At 44.7% G+C, this 14727-nt stretch overlaps 3 pseudogenes; 2 read left to right on the plus strand and 1 right to left on the minus strand.

Annotated features, from left to right (window-relative positions):
- LOC115146840 (claudin-like protein ZF-A89) lies at positions 1-7058 on the plus strand (annotated as a pseudogene).
- LOC115147085 (claudin-like protein ZF-A89) lies at positions 3590-4328 on the minus strand (annotated as a pseudogene).
- A 1525-nt stretch (positions 7059-8583) lies between the features above and the next one.
- LOC115146842 (claudin-like protein ZF-A89) lies at positions 8584-10916 on the plus strand (annotated as a pseudogene).
- The last annotated feature ends 3811 nt before the right edge of the window (positions 10917-14727 follow it).

The following is a 14727-nucleotide window of genomic DNA, read 5'->3' on the forward strand; positions in this document are numbered from 1 at the left end:
ACGCCTCGTCATCCCAGAACTCAGGCTATCAGAGAGAAGGAAGAAGACCACCAGTGGTCAGTCTGAAGGAATAAGAGGCAGACGAAGAAGAAGGAGAGGAGAGCCTCCATTGCAACCTTTCCGTGTTCGAGACTGTGCAGCATTGTCTAGACAGAAGCAGTTTGACTTGATCGAATCATTGACAAATAACCGTGTAGAGGCTAAATGTGTGCAGGGGTGTAAGTCGATCATCTGTACAACAGCAGCAGTAGATTCAGCGTACCAGCCGTAGTAACCAGCGGCACTAGTATACCTTGAACTTCGAACTTTGTATACTTCAGCCATGGCTTCCCAGGGCCTCCAGATTATGGGAGTAATGCTGGCCATGATTGGCTGGCTGGGGACCATCCTCACTTGTGCCATGCCCATGTGGAGGGTCACTGCCTTTGTCGGAGCCAACATCGTCACCGCTCAGGTCATCTGGGAAGGGTTATGGATGAACTGCGTGGTTCAGAGCACGGGCCAGATGCAGTGTAAGGTCTATGACTCCATGCTGGCCTTACCCCAGGACCTCCAGGCCGCCAGAGCTATGGTCATCGTGGCAGTGATCGTGGGCGTCTGCGGCGTCATGATGGCCATCGTCGGGGGGAAATGCACCAACTGCATGGAGGACGAGGCTGCCAAAGCAAAAGCCTGCATCATCGCCGGGATCGTCTTCATCATCTGTGGCCTCCTCATCTTCATCCCTGTGTCATGGTCAGCCAATACCCTGATCAGAGACTTCTATAACCCCTTGGTGATAGAGGCCCAGAGGAGGGAGCTGGGGGCGTCTCTGTACATCGGCTGGGGCTCCGCAGGGCTGCTGCTGTTGGGAGGGGGTCTGCTCTGCTGCAACTGCCCCCCCAAGGAGGGCAACATGGGCAGGCCATATGTGGCGGCTAAGTTCGCCCCCGTCCGGACCACATCCCCATCTATGAACTATGTGTGAGTGAGGAGTAGAGTCTCTGGTGGATATGGGGACATTCTACATTTTTTACATTTGACATTTTAGTCATTTAGCAGACGCTCTTATCCAGAGTGACTTACAGTTAATGCATTCATCTTAAGACCGCTTGGTGGTACAACCACATATCACAGGCATAGTATGTACACTTTTCCTCAATAAAGTAGCTATCAGCAAAGTCAGAGCTAGTAAGGGGAGGCGTTCAGGTGCTTTTGGAAGATGGGACTGGGGATATAGGAGCAGGATGGGGTGTTCAGTGTTACAGATGACATGTTGATGCTCTTATTGAGTTGTCCGATGCTCTTTTGCAGATGACACTAAGTTTTGTCTATTCTACATATTGCCAGCTCTATGTTCTAAGTATATATTATATCTTATGACATGATATGATGTTGGGTCTGCTCCGCTTGATATATTTCTATATTCTGAATGTTGCTAGGTGACTTTGAAGTTGTAATGTTTTTACATTGATGTCCTCCTGTGACAACATTTTTTTTTTTGCTCAAATTGAATGTTACATTCTGTCTGTATCCTATTATAAGAGTGCTTTCTTTTGTATGATTTTCAGTATGTGCATTTTTCCCCCTTCATTTCATAAATATTCACATTTTAAATAAAAGTAGATTTTAAAACGAAAATAAATGTGTTTGAATATAAATATTTAGTAGTTGTTGTTCTCTGTTCATTCGAGTTGCGCAAAGTAGACGCATAGACCTAGATTGATTGATTAAGAGGAATTTCTATTGGCAAGTGCATTTTTCGCCGTTAGGCTGTTCGACATTTTTAAATGGACTGTCCTCGTGGGGTGACAGTATTTTACAGAAAAAAAACCTGAATACAACAGATTTCGGCGACACCTCGAGACAATCCGTTTGAGCGCGCCTGGAAACACAATGACGAGGAATCCAGCTTTTTGTCAAATTGACGTCTGATTTGAATTTTCGCAGCAGGTTAGGAGAACTTACGCAGCAGGTTAGGAGAACTAACTTAGGTTAGGAAAATGAGGTTGTTAGGAAAAGGGTTAGGGTTAGCTCAAATGCAACAACAACAAACATCCACTGAAAAAAGATGGATCCTTTCTAGCCATGTCTGTTTAATGGCAACAGAGAGCGCGCCTCTTTTCACATAGAGTAGGCAACAGACCGCACATCTACCAGTTCCTTTTCAGGTGAAAATAAATGTCAAAATATATATATAAATATTCCCCCGCCCAGTTTACCTCAAGACGGGTTTCTGAAAAGGAATATTAACATAATTTCTGTGCTGAGCATCACTAATGATTCAGTTTTCAAAATTCGTTGAGAAAAATATATATTTAAAAATATATATTAAATAACAACTCTCTAAGAGCAAATAGTAAGAGCCTTTAGTTTTCTGAAGTGCTTCTGTTTTGCAATGTCCTTGCAGATTTTACGGAAAAGTAGGCTAATGTCCCAAAAGGGATAGAAATCTGGGAAAATCCCCCCCAAAACACGATGTTGTCTGTTTACAGTTCGAGCAAAACTCAGTCAAAATTCAAAACAGTATGAAATGATTATTCAATTATTATTCTGATGTAATCGATAACCATTCTAAATGCGCAAGCTAAACAAAAGACAAAATATAGTATATAAAGTAAACTAGGCTATAGGCTATAACAATACATAGGCAGAGGTTCCTACACTTTTTCACTCAGTCCCCCCTTCCAGCATTGGGGAACATCCCGCGCCCCCTGCGCGCTCGCCACGTGTATTTCTATGGGCACAAGCACAGTTCATGACACAAACTGTTCACACCCCTCTTGTTGGTGGATATAATTTTGCCGGTTTAAAGCTTATTACCTGCAGTTCTACACATTTTTTCATAGGGTGCAAAGAAAATGTTGCCATTTTAAAGCTAATATATATTTTGCCATGTCTAATGTGTATTCATTTGATATTTGAGTTACAAAAAATTACAACAATATCTATGGGCTTAAAACAGCCAAATTAAAAACGTTAGCTGAGATGAGCTGGTTGATGTGGACATTTCTGAAAAGCTATAAATAACTCTAAGCCAGGGCTGTCCAACCCTGTTCATGGAGAGCTACCGTCCTGTAGGTTTTCAATCCATCCTCCATCTAGCGCACCTTTTTTAAAGTTTTTTTTTAAACCTTTATTTAACTAGGCAAGTCAGTTAAGAACAAATTCTTATTTTCAATGACGGCCTAGGAACAGTGGGTTTAAAAGACATGTGACCAGATGCCTATCAGTATTCCCAGCCTGTTCAGGGGCATAACGACAGATTTGTACCTTGCAACCTTCCGGTTACTAGTCCAACACTCTAACCACTAGGCTACCCTGCCGCCCCGATTCTAATAGTTAGCTGGTTGAAAAGCTGAATCAGGTTAGTTACAACTGCGGTTGGAGGGAAAACCTACAGGAGGGTAATTCTCCAGGAACAGGGTTGGAGAGCCCTGCTCAAAGGTATGAATTGACTAACATGAGGAGGAACTGATTTCGAAATTGCACCTTGTGCATTCTACTAGTACGACTTTCACCCACAGTTTGAGAACTTATGGGCTAAAACACACATCTATTTTGAAACGCACGTTCCAAAAAAGAGTAGTCAAAGAAATTAGTAGCACAAACAATTCACAAAACGAAAAAAAAAATCCATATATATATATTTAATTTACAAACTCATAAATATTATATCCCCGACGCAGAGGACTTGGGCGCGATGTACTTCGCTCCATTATAGAAGGTCTCCCCTCGACCAGCACTGACAGCAAAGGAGCGCGCCCCCGATCAGGAGCGGTCCTGAGGCGCCCCATCCGAAGTACAGGGACGCGCCCAGCTCTCTCCTCTGTGAGTCGGGTACCAGGGAGTTGTAGAGCGCCCCAGCCACAAGGAAGAACACCCCGGCAGTGATGGCCACCCGGGCCTTGGCCGAGTGGTCCCCGACGCAGGTGGTGCATTTCCCCCTGACAACCGAGAGCAGGAGCCCGAACAGGGCCAAGAGGATGGCAGAGGGGTGAGTCGTAGACCTTACACTGCATATGGCCTGTGCTCTGCACCAAGCACGTCATCCACAGAGCCTCCCAGATGGTCTGCACCACCACAATGTTGTTTCCGATGAAGGCCGAGACTTTCCACATGGGGAGGATGCAGATGATGTTCCCCACCCAGCCCAGCACCGGGAAATCTGTAGCCCCAAAGATACCATCGTTGCCAGCTACTGCTACTCCTATATGGATCTCCCTCTTCTCCTCCAAAAAGCACACCGAGTGTGTGACCCCTAAAGCAGAATAAGGTTATATAGAGAGCCAACCGAGCCCCCTCCATCCCCGGGTGGGCTTTGGCTCCGTTACTAAGAGATCCACATATCTATCACGCTGTCCTGGAGTTCAGGAATGTTCTTCCCACACAGGAAGCCCCTCAATGTGCCCAGCTCTGTACAAAATCCTGGAAAAATAACCTACATAGGAATGTGTCTTGGGTCGTTGCCAAGAGATATGCACCACATTTAAATTTTATCATTTCACAGCTGAAAAATAGACCGCTCCAATCTGCAAAAGTAGGCTACTCAATTATGAAATAAACTTGTCGCAACGATTCTTGTGCAAAAGTTTATTTGTGCGGGTTTTGGCATCTAATGGCCTCTCCAGTTTTGCATTGGCTGTCCTACCCAATGCCACAGGTGGAGATGTGTGTGTGAAACAGAAGATAAGCGCTTCGTGGCTGCTTACAGGCCAATACACAGACTGGGTGTCATCTATGGCTGATTAGTTAACCAGCCACTATCTGAGCTTTTTTTTAAATTATTCAGCGAGCAGGGGAGAAGAAGAATTACACATTATAACTCAAATAATAAAATGTTACACAATATATTTTTATATTTGCACTATTGCAAATATATTTTTTTACATCCAAAACCATGAACGTGATTTTTTAAAACATTAAATAATTAGGACACTGTTATCACAAATGATGTTTTTTACTACCATGCACTATGATGGACACTAACTTTGGAGCCAGACCAGATGGTCGAAACTCAGCAAAGGCCTTTAACAGGATGCAGTAAAGCATGCTGTTGTTATCGAATAAAATATACCTTCCCAATTAAATGTGAAGTCAACTAAATAAAAACACAAAATAGGAAACAACCAAGAGCTCAAAAAAGTTAAATAGGCTGCTCACATTTAATTTGAGATCTAAAACAGCATTGCTTTGTAGGCTTATATATTACTTTTGAAAAGCTTTTCACCAGTCGCGTTAAATAGAAAATGAAGAAAGTAGGGAAGGAATGACAGAAAGAATGACGGTGTGAAGGAGACGTATTATATCAGGGACTTTTGCTGCGTTCAAATACTAGTCGGAACTAGGAAACTCGGAACTACAACCAAGTAAGCAAGTGGGACATTTTTGTTTACTCGTTCGAGTATCACTCGAACGCGACAATAGCCCACGTGCGAATTTGATTTCCGTTGTTGGATGTTAAAATTATAATTTATCACAGAAACGAACAGCTCACTTATGAGCATCCATTAGAATCCAACAGCCCATGCGTGGCGAACTTTCAATACTCTCCAAACTGACGCACAGGTTTTACGCACAGAAAGCTTAGCCATTCGGGTTATTTGGAGATCAGTGGATACAACTGCGTATAGTTAACATGCTGCACATGAACGGACTGGGACTAATAGACTGACAGCTGGTATCAATGACAGTAAATTGCGTAGTCTATGTTCAGCACTTTGTGGCGGAGAGGGGAACGATGCCTCATTCACGTGCTAGTCGGAACTAGGAAACTCGGACATTTCCGACTTGCTAGCTCAGGGGTGTCAAACTCATTCCACAGTGGGCCGAGTGACTGCAGGTTTTTGTTTTTTAACTTTCAATTACCAGGTGAGGGGAGTTACTTACTCATCAGTTACCTTAAGTCATCAATTAAGTGCAAGGGTGAAGGGAAAACCCGCAGACAGTCGGCCATCCGTGGAATGAGTTTGACACGTGTGCTAACTGGTTGAGCGCGGCACGTGTATAACTACAACCATTTCGGACATTTCTGAGTTTCCTAGACCGACTAGCGTGTGAACGCAGCATAACATATGGGTAGTTTGGGCACGCTTATTAGTTTGGTGTGTGTGTGTCGGCCAACAAACAGGTGCTTTCAATCGTCCCAATTAGTAACCATACCCTGGTAGGTGGGTATAAAGGTTGGAGTCTGTATCCTAACCAAAATAGCTAGCATTCCCACTGCTAAACACTAGTCCTGCCTGGTTTACGCGTGTTTGAGTAGATAGAACGCAATGGCCTCTGCTGGTCTCCAGATTCTGGGCATTGCCCTGGCTATCATTGGTTGGATCGGTGACATCATAATCTGCGCGCTCCCCATGTGGAAGGTGACTGCTTTCATCGGCAATAACATCGTAACCGCGCAGATCTTCTGGGAGGGCCTGTGGATGAACTGTGTGCTCCAGAGCACGGGCCAGATGCAGTGTAAGGTCTATGACTCCATGTTGGCATTACCTCAGGACCTCCAGGCCGCCAGGGCTCTGGTCGTCATCTCCATCCTCGTGGCCGTGATCGGCATTCTGCTCTCCATTGCTGGTGGGAAGTGCACAAACTGCATCAACGACGAGGCGGCCAAGTCCAAGGTGGCCATCGCATCCGGTGTGTTCTTCCAGGTCGCCGGCATCCTCTGTCTGATCCCGGTGTCTTGGTCCGCCAACACCGTCATCAGGGACTTCTACAACCCGCTTCTCACTGACTCGCAGAGGAGAGAGCTGGGCGCGTCGCTGTTCATCGGATGGGGCTCTGCTGGCCTGATGCTCATCGGGGGCGCACTTCTCTGCTACCAGTGCCCCCAACGCAAGGAGGGTGGGTACTCTGCCAAATATTCCGCCCCGCGCTCTGCCGCCAGTGGTGCGGCCTACGTCTGACAAGACGGAACCCTGAAGTTGTCTTAAATTGAGACTGTAGTAGAAATTATGCATGACTGTGAATCTCTTTGCTTAACTGCAGTGCACCATGGAAATTCGAGTGGGGATTAGAATTGTTTTTTTCATGACATGTTTTAACGATTTAATGCTTTAATAAATCATTGTACTTTATTCTCGTTGAATTCATGTTTTGGTTCAAGCAGGCTATGGTGTAGACTGGGGTTTAACTGTGTTCACGATCTCTTGCAGGTCAGTTCCAATATTGGGCTAAACTACTCATCTGCCCATGAGCAAGGCAATTAACCATAATTGCTCCAGGGTTTCCTTTAATGGCTTTTTCAATTCCATGTCCTACTTGTACATATAGTGAGCAGGACTCTCTAACCCCTCTTTACACTTCTGCTACTCTGCTCATCACATATGCAGTCACTTTAATGCACAGTCACTTTAACAATACATGTACATACTACCTCAATAACCCTGACTAACAGGTGTCTGTATATAGCCTTGCTATTCTTTTTTTGGTCTTTCTACTGTTTATCTATACTTACCTACACACATGCACCATTGGTTAGTGCCTGTAAGCATTTCACTAAGGTTTATACCTGGTGTCTTCGGCGCACTTGACAGACTCTGATTTGACCCCTGCATATTGAAGCATAAATATAAAACCATAGCGGTTCTCCATGGGGAGTCATTTGTCCAGAACCAACGGCTGACAATTATTAATTGAAATGAACTTCAATAGCCTAGAACACAAAATAAAGATTTTACTGAGTTACAAGGACAGTCAATTGGCACAATGACTTGGGCCCTAGTCTATGGATTTCACAACTGGGAATACTGATAGGCATCTGGTCACATGCCTTTTAAAGAGGGGCGTGGATCAGAACCAGTCAGTATTTGGTGTGACCATTTGTCTCGTGTGGCATTTCCTTCACGTGAAGTTGCTGGATATTGCAGAGAACTGGACCGCTGTCCGTACACGTCAATTAAGAGCATCTCAAACATGTTCAATGTGTGAGTATTGATGAATTGGGACATTTTCAGCTTCCAGGAACTGTGTACAGGTCCTTGCGACATGGGGCTGTGCATTATGCTGAAACATGAGGTGATGGCGGCCGATGAATGGCACGACAATGGGCCTCAGGATCCAGTCACAATATTTCTGCATTCAAATTGCCATCGATATGAAATTGTGTTCGTTGTCTAGCTTATACCTGCCCATTCCACCACCACCATGGGGCACTCTGTTCTAGTTAACATCTGTAAACCGCTCACCTACACAACACCATATGTGGTCGGCAGTTGTGAGGCCAGATGGATGTACTGAGTGGCCTTTTGTCTCAAGCACAAGGTGCACCTGTGTAATACTGTTTAATCAGATCCTTGATATGTCACACCTGTCAGGTGGATGGATTATCTTGGCAAAGTTGAAAGGCTCACTAACAGGGATGTAAACTAATTTCTGCACATTTTAGAGAAATAAGCTTTTCGTGCGTATGGAACATTTCTGGGTTCACCTCGTGAAATATGGGACCAACACTTTACATGTTGCATTTATATTTTTGTTCCGTGTATTTCCATGGTAACCACTGTCTACCCTCACACATTCCCATACTGGGGAATCAGGATAAGCCGGTAACCTGAGACACAAACTAGCTCAATCCCCTCCCTGTTCTATTTCCTTTCACAATGCCTCCAGTGTTACTGACACAAGGAAATGTGCTCTCATTCGACAAACACAGCAACCCTCTCACCGGCTGCCTTGGCTTAGATGCAACTTGTGGACTTGTAATCATTGTTAGTTTCAAAGAGGACAAAGGGGATACAATGGTCTGCTCTGCTCTGCTCTCACAGCTGCCTTGGATTAGCTGCAACGTTTGGATTCATGGACTTTTATAGATAGAATGGAGAATTTGACTTGTCCGCATCTGAACTATCAGGCCTTTTTCCAAGACCAGTCTCATTTTGTAGTGTAGGAAATACAAACTATGCGAAGTCAACCCCACATCAGATCCAACAAGCTAACGACAACGTGGCCATTACAATACTTCCAGAACCTCCTATTGGACACTTTCAACTATTCCGGGGAAGAACAATGAGCCGACAGATCCTTGCCTTTGTCCTGGCCTTCATTGGGTTCATGGGGACCATCGTGATCTGTGCCCTGCCCATGTGGAAGGTAACAGCCTTTGTCGGAGCCAACATTGTCACTGCCCAGGTGTTCTGGGAAGGGTTATGGATGAACTGTGTGATCCAGAGCACGGGCCACATGCAGTGTAAAGCCTACGACTCCCTCCTGGCCTTGCCCCAGAACCTGCAGGCTGCACCAACTTCCTCCATGACGACTGGCTGGCCAAGTCGAAGGTTGGCATTGCGGCAGGCGCGGTGTTCATTGCAGCGGGGGTGTTGTGTGTTATCCCCGTAAGCTGGTCCGCTCACACCATCATCCAGGGCTTCTACAACCCTCTGGCCACACAGGAGAGGAGAGGGGAGCTGGGGGCGTCCATCTACGTGGGGTGGGTGTCTGGAGCTCTGCTCATGATCGGAGGGGGGATGCTCTGCAGCACGTACAGGTGCTGAGGAGGGAGAGGATATCAAATGCTGGCCTTGTCCTGGATGGATGAGGGAAGGAATGGATAAGGGGAGGAAGGGAGGAGAGAGAGGGCTTAAAACATTGTATGTTTGAGGAAGAGAGAGGATAACACATTCTCTCCTCACTACCTTAAAGACATGCCTAAGTCTGGGATGATTTAGTCCACATTGCTCCCACCTAGATGATTTTCTTGTGTGGAGATGTATTAGGTGAGGCCTGTAGATTAACTGTGTAGTAACTGTATGGTGAAATTTACAGGACAGGTGCAGTGACTGCATCCCAAATGGGACCCTATACCCAAAATAGTGCACTACTTTTGAACTGAGCCCTATGGGCCCTGGTCAAAGGTAGCGCACTATATAGGACATAGGATTCCATTTTGGATGCAACCTCCTCCATCACCCCAGACAGGGGTTTGCAGCATCAGAGAGGCAGAATGTTCCATCATGGCTGTTTGTGGAGGACAGATAGAGGAGTAGTTCTGAGTGATGTTTTAACATGTTTCTTAATTGATTGTAAAAAAAATTTAAAAAGAAGGAAAAAAAGAATGCTTGACAATGAGAGACTGGTATCTGCTGGACAGCTCTTTTTTTCACCAGCATATTCTTTATCCCCTTACACTGTGTATAAGACAGTAGTTTTGGAATTGTTAGTTAGATTACTTGTTGGTTATTACTGCATTGTCGGAACTAGAAGCACAAGCATTTCGCTACACTCGCATTAACATCTGCTAACCATGTGTATGTGACAAATAACATTTGATTTGATTAGATTAGATTTAATCAGAGAGTTTTAAACAGAGTACACAGATACACTGTTATATGACTGAATCCCTGCAAAATCATGCAGGGTAAGGTGAGACGGTACCCCTGAGATACAGTATATTACTGTACAGTATATGTGACGGAGATCAGACTAGGTCAGGTTAGATCAGACTCAGGTTAGATCAGAATAGGTCAAATTAGATCAGACTAGGTCAGGATAGATCAGAATCAGGGTAGATCAGACTAGGTCCGACTCATGTTAGATTAGACTCATGTTAGGTTAGATCAGACTCAGGTTAGATCAGACTAGGTCAGACTCATGTTAGATTAGACTCATGTTAGGTTAGATCAGACTCAGGTTAGATCAGACTAGGCCAGGTTACATCCGAATCAGGTTAGATCAGACTAGGTCAGACTCAGGTTAGATCAGAATAGAACAGACGGGTTCAGGTTAGATCAGACTAGGTCAGGTTAGATCAGACTAGGTCAGGATAGATCAGGCTAGGTCAGGTTAGAACAGACTAGGTCAGGTTAGATCAGAAGTAATAAAATGCACTTTGTCTTTGATCAAAACCTAAATCTGATATAGATTATGTTAAGGAAACGAATGATTGTAATGATGAGTCGTGATGAACAACATTATCAATAAACTGCTTTCCTACATGACTGAGCATTTGTCTGATTGTATGAAGTGTAGACACAAAATGACACATTTAAGAAGGTACAATTTTAGTTTTTATTTATTTTGCGTAAATATTATGATATTTATATAAATTAAGGGCAGTGTTGACATTCAATGTCATAATTATACAGCACCAGTCAAGTTTGGACACACCTACTCATTCAAGGGTTTTTCTTTATTTATTTATTTTTTTACACTGTAGAATACTATTGAAGACAACTACTAAATAACACATATGGAATCATGTAGTAACCAAAAAAGTGTCAAACAAGTAAAATATATTTAATATTTGAGATTCTTCAAAATAGCCACCAAATAGTTGCCTTGATGACAGAAGCTAGCTTACTTTGGCTAACGTTAGCTACTAGCTGTGTAAAAGGCCAGGGGATTGTTTGAAAGAGAAACTCACATATACTACGAGAGATAGTCCTCCCTTATTTCTGCTTACCATCACCTGTTATAAAATGACAACAATGCCTTGCTAGCTGTCTTACTTTTCCACTGTTTCCAGAAGCACTGTTTCCTGAAGCACTGTTTCCTGAAGCATTCTGCCCTGTTCTGAAAGAACTCCCTGGGTTTACCGTTATGCTGTAGATGTTTGGTCAGGACGTGTCGTTATATTAATTTGTTCATTTGGATTGAATCATTACCTAGCAGTTCCCCGCACAAAACACATTGTGAGCGCACCTCGTTATTTCTCAAAGTTAGTATGAAAGAGAGACAAACTGATCGGTGTATTTGCGTTTCATGACAATAGAGCTTAGACAGAACTTGTTGCTAGCATGAGTCCATTTGATGACAGCGGTGAGTGATGGCGAGTGGGAATAACAAGTCAGTGGCTCACAGCACATTATCTGCTGCTGAACGACAGCGCTGCAGCGTGTGTCTTAGAGTGATTTTCAAGAAAACTGCATAAAAAAGATGCGGTTAACCCGCAAAGTACACAGGCATCTCCCTCTCGCATAGCTGCCAAACTGAGCAGAGACCGCTGCTAAGCAGAGAGCACCCTGAACAGAGACCGCTGCTAAGCAGAGAGCACCCTGAACAGAGACCGCAGTTGCACTTGGCCAAATCAATTCCAGTAATTAATGAAATAATTCTACATTTACACTGACACGTCGTGACCCACCATTAGCAGGTCAGCGACCCACCATTAGCAGGTCCGCGACCCACCATTAGCAGATCCGTGACCCACCATTAGCAGATCCGTGACCCACCATTAGCAGGTCCGCGACCCACCATTAGCAGGTCCGCGACCCACCATTAGCAGGTCAGCGACCCACCATTAGCAGGTCCGCGACCCACCATTAGCAGGTCCGCGACCCACCATTAGCAGGTCCGCGACCCACCATTAGCGGGTCCGTGACCCACCATTAGCAGGTCCGTGACCCACCATTAGCGGGTCCGCGAAGCACCATTAGCAGATCCGTGACCCACCATTAGCAGGTCCGCGACCCACCATTAGCAGATCCGTGACCCACCATTAGCAGGTCCGTGACCCACCATTAGCAGATCCGCGACCCACCATTAGCAGATCCGTGACCCACCATTAGCAGATCCGTGACCCACCATTAGCAGATCCGCGACCCACCATTAGCAGATCCGTGACCCACCATTAGCAGGTCCGCGACCCACCATTAGCAGATCCGTGACCCACCATTAGCAGGTCCGTGACCCACCATTAGCAGGTCCGTGACCCACCATTAGCAGATCCGTGACCCACCATTAGCAGATCCGCGACCCACCATTAGCAGGTCCGTGACCCACCATTAGCAGGTCCGTGACCCACCATTAGCAGATCCGTGACCCACCATTAGCAGATCCGCGACCCACCATTAGCAGGTACGTGACCCACCATTAGCAGATCCGTGACCCACCATTAGCAGATCCGCGACCCACCATTAGCAGATCCGTGACCCACCATTAGCAGATCCGTGACCCACCATTAGCAGATCCGCGACCCACCATTAGCAGATCCGTGACCCACCATTAGCAGATCCGTGACCCACCATTAGCAGATCCGTGACCCACCATTAGCAGGTCCGCGACCCACTTTAGAGTATTGAATGTCAAGCTGGATTCAACCACAAAGACCAGGTAGGTTTTTCAATGCCTCGCAAAGACGGACACTGATGCAAAAAATCTACACTAGAGTTGCTTACCAAGATTACTTTGTATTTTTCTGAGTAGCCTAGTTACAGTTTTGACTTAAATCGGCTTGAACATCTATGGCAAGACTTGGCAATGATCAACAACCAACTTGACAGAGCTTGAAGAATTAAAAAAATAATAATGGGCAAATATTGTACAATTCAGCTGTGCAAAGATCTTATAGACTCACCTCCAAAAATCTCACAGCTGTAATCACTGCCAAAGGGGTTTCTAAGATGTATTGCCTCAGGGGGGTCAATACTTATCTAATCAAGATATATATTAAGTGTTTTATTTTTCATTAATTTGTTATAAATGTTGGAATTGTTCTACCACTTTGACATGAGAGCACTTTGTGTAGATCATTGAGCAAAAATGACAAGTATCTCACTTTGTAATACAACAAAATATAGACAAATCTGTATGTATGTTCATATGTACATTAAGAACACCTCCTCTTTCCATGACAGACTTACAAGGTGAATCCAGGTGAAAGCTATGATCCGTTATTGATGTCACTTGTTAAATCCACTTAAATCTTAGTCCAGGGTTCCCTAACTGGCGGCCCATGTATATATATATATACTATATATAGTAAAACATTTAAATTTCATCTATTTCTGTAAGTCTTCACAAGGCTTTCACACACTGTTGCTGGTATTTTGGCCTATTCCTCCATGCAGATCTCCTCTAGAGCAGTGATGTTTTGGGGCTGTTGCTGGGCAACACGGACTTTCAACTCTCTCCAAAGATTTTCTATGGGGTTGAGATCTGGAGACTGGCCAGGCCACTCCAGGACCTTGAAATGCTTCTTACGAAGCCACTTCTTCGTTGCTGATGGAAGGAGGTTTTCACTCAAAATCTCACGATACATGGCCCCATTCATTCTTTCCTTTACACAGATCAGTCGTTCTGGTCCCTTTGCAGAAAAACAGCCCCCATGCTTCACAGTAGGTATGGTGGATGCAACTTTGGATGCAACTCAGCATTCTTTGTCCTCCAAACACGACAAGTTGAGTTTTTACCAAAAAGTTCTATTTTGGTTTCATCTGACCATATGACATCCCCCCCCACACACACACACACACACATAGGTGCGGACTCCCGGCCGCAAACCTGAACCTATAGGGGAGGGTCCGGGTGGGCATCTACTTCGGTGGCGGCCCACTTGACATATTTATTGATATATTACCTGTACGGTAGTGACACTTCTTAGATGAAGATTTACCAACTTCCTCTTTAATTTTATAGACCTTGGCACATACATGTCATCCTGCTAACTCCTCTGAAAGGGACACCCCTGTTCTGGAAAAGACCCAAGAGGTTTAACCAAAGCAACAGTACATAGTTGGCCATAACAGTTACAGGAATAACCAGCCGTGCATGTCTAATGGTGTCAAATGACCCAAAGCACATAACTAGTTTTGCCGAATCCTTCTGGAATAAATATTTGCCACATATGTACTGAAAAATTCACAATATAATCTCGTCACCTGGTGATATGTGTAGGGGTGTGGTTTAAGGCACATTAATTCTAAAGTATTTTAATGTGTTGGTGTGCAAATTCAATCTGGAGTGCCAGAGTACACCGAGATTGCCCTCGGGGCATTCGTAAATCGAGAGCGCTGTCAGATTGAGCGCTAC

Source organism: Oncorhynchus nerka, linkage group LG19 (assembly GCF_034236695.1).
Source record: "Oncorhynchus nerka isolate Pitt River linkage group LG19, Oner_Uvic_2.0, whole genome shotgun sequence".
NCBI lineage: Eukaryota > Metazoa > Chordata > Actinopteri > Salmoniformes > Salmonidae > Oncorhynchus > Oncorhynchus nerka.